Genomic DNA, 6,299 nt, shown 5'->3' on the forward strand with positions numbered 1-6,299 from the left:
GAGGCTTCTTGAGCTTGTGCCTGAGTGTCTCTTGTCTTCCTAGCTCGGGCACAGAAGACAGCACCTGGGAGAAGGAGCTACTGGGATCATGGACCCTCAGCTGCTGGACCTCCCACTCGGGGTCAAGATCCCTGTGCATCCTGGCTCCAAGCCTGTCTACACAAGGGCAAAGCTGGGGGAAAAGGTAAGGGAAGTAGAAAGGGGTAGAAAAGCTCTCTCCTGTGACGGGGTCCCCGTCATCCTGAGAAGTCCTTGTGGCCACGTGCTCTACAGCGCAAGCTGCAGCCCTTCAATCGGACGGGGTTGGGTGGTCGAGGGAAGCTCCAGGCTTCATGGAGCCGAGAGAAAGGACTTGCCCATAGCAGTGCTCCAGGCTGGCCAGCACTGGGTGGAGAAGTGTGTTGGTGTCCGATCTTCAGATGACCTTTACCTTTCCGCAAGGACAGCCTGGCACCTCCGGGAAGCGCAATCCCAACCCCATTTTGTAATCAGAGTGAATTGCCAGAGCATAAAGACATGGCTGTAGGCAACATTTCACCTTAGCTCCTTCCAGGTGCAGCACTAGGCGCAACCATCTCGCCCCTGCTGTAGGCAGCTCCTTGTATTCCTACAGCCACAGTAGATAGCCACCCGAAGGAGGATGGAGGCACAGGCTTTCTTCTCCGTTGGGGAGTCTCTGAAGTAGAGAGCACTTTCCTCTGTGTGGGAAGCATGCCAGGAACTAGTCTATCCCTGAGAGGTTTGGAAATTCGCCCCTGTGTGCGTGAGGAGCTCGGCAGTGCGTTCGCCCCAGCTGCTCTCTCCTGCCCCGTCCACGCTCTGCAACGTCTCTCTTGCAGCTTCAGCTGCCCTCGTGCTATTTTGACCTGGGAGATCCCTACTCTCGCCGCCTGTGCACGGAGTACAACAGCCTGCATGACCCACATCTGCGGACGTACCACAATCGCAAAGACAACATCCGGAGGCTGAAGAGAAGGGGTTACGTCACCGGCGATGGCAAAGTAGGTTTAGAGGTCACCAGGCTGATAAAAACGGCCCCCTCCAGGAGGGGTTCCCTGAGAGCGGAGGGAGGCTGTGCGGAGGGGCAGCTCCCCTCCCGCTGGGTTTGGGCTGCTTCAGGGTCGGCAGTCAGTGCAGCTGGCTTGACAGTGCTTGGGTGATCTCTCCCCTCCTCTCTCCGTAGGTGGTTTGCACTCTGAAGGAGTTCAATGAGTACAGGCAGTATCTGACCATGCACAAGCTGATGGCAGAGCAAATGCACAGGCGACAAGAGGTAGGCAAAGTGGAGCGTTCGCGCCCATCAGTCAGCGACACGGTGCCGAGGGCCGGGGCTTCAGTTGCTTCATCTCGGGAGCGCGCCAGCGCAGGGAAGGTGAGGGCTGTGCTGGTGGGCCGGCCGTTGCGGCGGGGAAAGGACCAGCCGGCTCGGAGCTGAGCTAGCCCAGGGTGCTGGGGTGGGCTCGGGCTGGAAGGTGCTGCGCAAGCACGTGCAGTCCCGAGGGAAGCCCTTCTCTTCTGCCCTCCTCGCGCGGCTGAAGCAGAGCGCTGGGCTGGGCCCGCGAGAAGCCGCAGCACGCAGGGGCCTGAGCGCTTGTCCAGCAACAGCGAGCCTCAGCCTGGGGTCTCCTTTCAGGAAGAGCTTCGGCAAAGCCTGGCCAAATTACAAGATGCCCTCCAACTGCCCAGAGACAGCGACGTTTCTTGCCTGGTAGAGTGGCTGCTGCAGCCTCGAAAACCATCTCGCCCAGCTCCACCCAAGAGCAGGAAGATGTACCGGAAATCAGGGCGATGCAGAAGAGTGAAAGCAGCTTTGGACAAGGGCCAAACCAACTCCCAGCCTCAGTTGGGACAGGAAGGTGCCACGCTGCCCAGGAGGGTCCGCAGTGATGCTGGCCCCAAGAGGAAGGCGGGCGTCGCTGCAGACGCTGGCTTCAAAGCTGCGTTTGAACAACAAACTCCAAGAGAGGCCCAGAAGCTTGAAGGGGTGGCTGAGACTGCGTCACAGAAAGTGTTGGAGAGGGGGAAGGCTGCTCGGGAACAGTCCGTATGCCAATATTCTGAAATCCTGGAGCTGCCTGGGAGACAACATGTCTCTAACAGACACCTGCAGCCCTCCCCGATGCCTTTAACACGGCAGGGCGTGGACGATGGACAAGGATTCTGCACAGCATCTGAAGAGCAGAGCCTCCAAGCAAGCCAGGGAGCAAAGTTGCCTGTGTTACAACCGCTGCCAGATGTAACCGCTGCTGATGGCTCGCGACCGAGGCACAAGATTGCCAGGAAGAGCATCCAAACTGCCTCCTCCAGCGCTCAGCTGCACTGTGCAGAACAGACTGCATGTGCCAGAACCGTTGTCTCTGAGGACCTTGGTCCAGTGAAGAGCCTAGAGAGACAAATGGAACCCAAGCCAATAAGCTTGGCCAACACTACGGCTATACAGAGCACGGCAAGACAGTTCATTGACTCTTTGTTACAGAAGATCTGTCGATGTGGGCTTGCACTGACCCCTGATCTGCACTTTGGAAGGGGTGTCGAAAAACTGCCAACACGGCGAGAGGGAAAGGAGAGCTGTCCCGCTGAGGACGCCCTTCCTGACACGGGTCCACAGTTTTCACAACAGCCTGTCCCTCCGGCAGGTCCGAAGCCCCCACGGATTTCTCGACAGCCTGTCCGTCCGGCAGGTCCGAAGCCCCCACGGATTTCTCGACACCTTGTCCGTCCGGCAGGTCCGAAGCCCCCACGGATTTCTCGACACCTTGTCCGTCCGGCAGCTCCGAAGCCCCAACGGATTTCTCGACAGCCTGTCCCTCCGGCAGGTCCAAAACCCCCACAGGTCTCCCGACAGCCTGTCCCTCCGGCAGGTCCAAAACCCCCACAGGTCTCCCGACAGCCTGTCCCTCCAGCAGGTCCGAAGCCCCCACAGGTCTCCTGACACCATGTGCCTCCGGCAGGTCCGAAGCCCCCACAGGTCTCCTGTCAGCCCAGGCCTCCGGCGGGTCCAAAGACCCCTGCCCAGACAGGAGCACAGCGCAGAGCAGCGCGCCTAAAGCCGGTCTATGGCGAGCCCCAGCAGCCCGTGTAAGAAACGAGGGCGTTTGTTGGGAGGCTGGTGGACGACGTCCCAAGGAGGTGTGCGGCAAGAGAGGTGCAGACGCCCTGGGCAGCTCCACCAGGCAGCAAACACCAACTTTACACCCCTGTGCTTGCAATAAAGGGTTTACTGCCAAGCGCTTGCTGGTGCCTGCCTTCATTCAAGCCAGGCCATAGTGCCTCTGGGCATTTTCCCTGCAGAAATGTGGCTCGTCTTCTTCCCTCCCACAGCCTCTGTCACGCTAACACCCAACTGTACAGGGAATCTTAACGAGGGCATCTCTACTCGTCTCGTTTAGCGAGCGTTGCTGCCGGGCTAGAGGAGGGACAGGTCCAGTTCTAGGAAGCCTGGTTTTCACATGGTGTGAAGGACAATCTTGGTCTTTGCCTTGAGACCCTTTCTCCAGGGCCCTTTCTCCTCAGACTGAGCTCCCCCAGAAGCTCTGCACTTGCTGTCACTGCGCCTGGGACGGACAGTGGTGTCTCCCCCTGGGGAAAGCTCTGCCACATGTTGTTTGGGCCGCTTCTGTCCGCAGGCAGGAGTCAAGTACACTGTCAGCCCCAAATAGTGCACTTGTGCTGGTTCAAGCAGCCCATACCAGGGATCACCAAAAGGGGAGTTGTGGGAGCAACCCCCTTCTTGAATGGGAACTCACTAACCCACCGTGCCACAGGCTGGGCCTTTGACCGTCTCCCATGCAGCATCTCCTGGGGACAGGAGGCCTTCAGTCCCGCAAGGAGACACCTCAAACAGGTAGCAGTGAAGGCGACATTGCAGTTCTAACAGCTCAGCACTGGTAACTAGTAACTAAAGAATGATTTGGCACAGAGGGCAAGAAAGCTGCTCAGCGAGCTGCGGGCCAGCTGCAGGTCTGCCTGCTTCTGTAACAGAAAACTGGTCACTAACAGACGTTGCTGTGGCTCGGACGGTGGCCCAGGAGGCCCTTTTGCCTGCCAGAAAGGCTGCCCCTTGGGCACTGGGCCTGGCCCCCAGCTCCCCTTGTCGGCCCTGGGCTCAAGTCAGGCCTGGGCTCCCCTCCGCAGGACAGTGTCCGCAGTGTCTCAGGAGGGTCGGGGAGTTTCCATCAGCTTCCAGCTGCTCAGCTCCCTCTAAGTCCCTGCACCTGGCAGTAGCAGAGACAGGCAGCTTGGAGGAGAGGGATTGGGGTCCTCCAGGCTGCTGCACAGGGGCACCAGGAGGAGTCCATTGTAGGCTGCCGAGGTCCTTGGGGCCTGGAAGTGGGGTTTTCAGTCTGAGGACAGGCAGGCCCACGAGGGATTGCTGGCCCTGGCTAGTTCTTGCCTCAGCTACCGAACGGGTGGTTAAGGCCGAAGCCAGAGCCACCCTGGCCTTTCACGTAGGGCTTGGAAGAAGGACAAGGATAGGGGATGAAAAGCTAGACAGGAGCCAGCAATGTGCACCCGCCATCTAGAAGGCCAACTTTGTCCTGGACTGCATCAAAAGAAGCGTGGCCAAAAGGTCAAGGGTGGTGATTCTGCCCCTCTACTCTGCTCTTCTGAGACCCCACCTGCAGTGCTGGAGTCCTCAGCACTGAAGAGACACAGACCTGCTTGAGCAGGTCCAGAGGAGGGCCACAAAAATTGTTAGATGGATACAATACCTCTCCTATGAGGGCAGGCTGAGAGAGTTGGGATTATTCAGCCTGGAGAAGAGAAGGCTCCGGGGAGACCTTACAGCAGCCTTCCAGTGCTGAAAGGGGCTTATAGGAAAGATGGGGGCAAACTTTTTAGTAGGGCCTGTAGGATATGTAGTAAAAAGAGGGTAGACTTAGACTAGGTATAAGGAAGAAGTTCTTCACTGTGAGGGTGGTGAGGCTCTGGAATAGGTTGGCCAGAAAAGTTGTGGATGCCCCCTCCCTGGAAGCATTCAAGGCCAGGTTGAATGGGGCTCCGAGCAACCTGGTCTAGTTAGAATAGAACAGAATCATCTAGGTTGGAAAAGATTAAGATCAAGTCCAACCATTAACCTAACACTGCCAAGTCCACCACTAAACCATGCCCCTAAGTGCCACATCTATGTCTTTTAAATACCTCCAGGGATGGTGACTCAACTATTTCCCTGGGCAGCCTGTTCCAGTGTTGACAACCCTTTCAGTGAAGAAATTTCTCCAAATATCGAATTTAAACCTACCCTGGTGCAACTGGAGGCCATTTCCTCTCATCTTATCACTTGTTGCTTGGGAGAAGATTCAAACACCCACCCCACTACAACCTCCTTTCAGGTAGCTGTAAAGAGTTATAAGGTCTCCCCTCAGCCTGTTTTTCTCCCAGCTAAACAACCCCAGTTCCCTCAGCTGCTCCTTCTAAGACTTGTGCTCTAAAATGTTGAAGATACTACTATCCCCCAATCAAGGGCTCCAGCCCACTGTGTTTAAGCACATCTGCTACTCCTTTAGCAACTCCCACAGGTAGAAGCCTCAGCTGGGCTGATGGTGCTGTGAGGCCACTGAAGCAAGACACAGCCCCATCACCTGCAGAAGCCCATCCCACAGGGAGGTGGATGGGAGAGGACCTTACCTCAGGGACTAGAGTTTAAATACCATGAAGCTGGTGCTTAAGAAGGGGTAACCCCCACTGCTGCAACAGCTGCCAGGACCAGTGGGGCAACTGTTCTCACCTATACTCTGCTGGGTGCTGTGCTTCCAGGTGGGTTCCCACCATCTTTCTTCAGTGCTTACCCACCTGTGTGCACTCTGCTGGATCTGTCCCTTACACCAGCTCCTTCCCTGGACAGAAGATTCCCTGCAGGAGTAGGACATAGACAGGAGAGTCAGCTGCAACTCAGGCAAACGTTATCTAGACCCTTCTCTGCTGGGCAGTGCAAAGGAATTAGAGTGAGCCAAGGGGCAGGGAAACATACTGAAACACTAAAGGGCCATCAGCCCCTGCCTTTGGTTGGAAAACAGTATTGAGTGAGTGCCCAGGGAGATCTCCTGCACTGCTCAAAGTTTCCTTTAAAAGCAGAGACCCTGCAAATGCCTTCCACCTCATTTTTTTTTCCCCAGATGAGGAAACTTGGGTCACAGGACAAGAGACTTACCTAACACTATATCACAAGTAGGGCAAGGATAACCGTGTTTCCCACATCAATATCCACTGCTCTGTCCTCTAAACCGAGCTTCCACCTTTGCCTCAGCCCCTCAACCTCAGCCAGTCGCTTCTGCCATAGCTTGGACTAATCAGCTCTG

This window comes from Leptosomus discolor, chromosome 17 (genome assembly GCF_034619465.1).
Source record: "Leptosomus discolor isolate bLepDis1 chromosome 17, bLepDis1.hap2, whole genome shotgun sequence".
Classification (NCBI taxonomy): domain Eukaryota; kingdom Metazoa; phylum Chordata; class Aves; order Leptosomiformes; family Leptosomidae; genus Leptosomus; species Leptosomus discolor.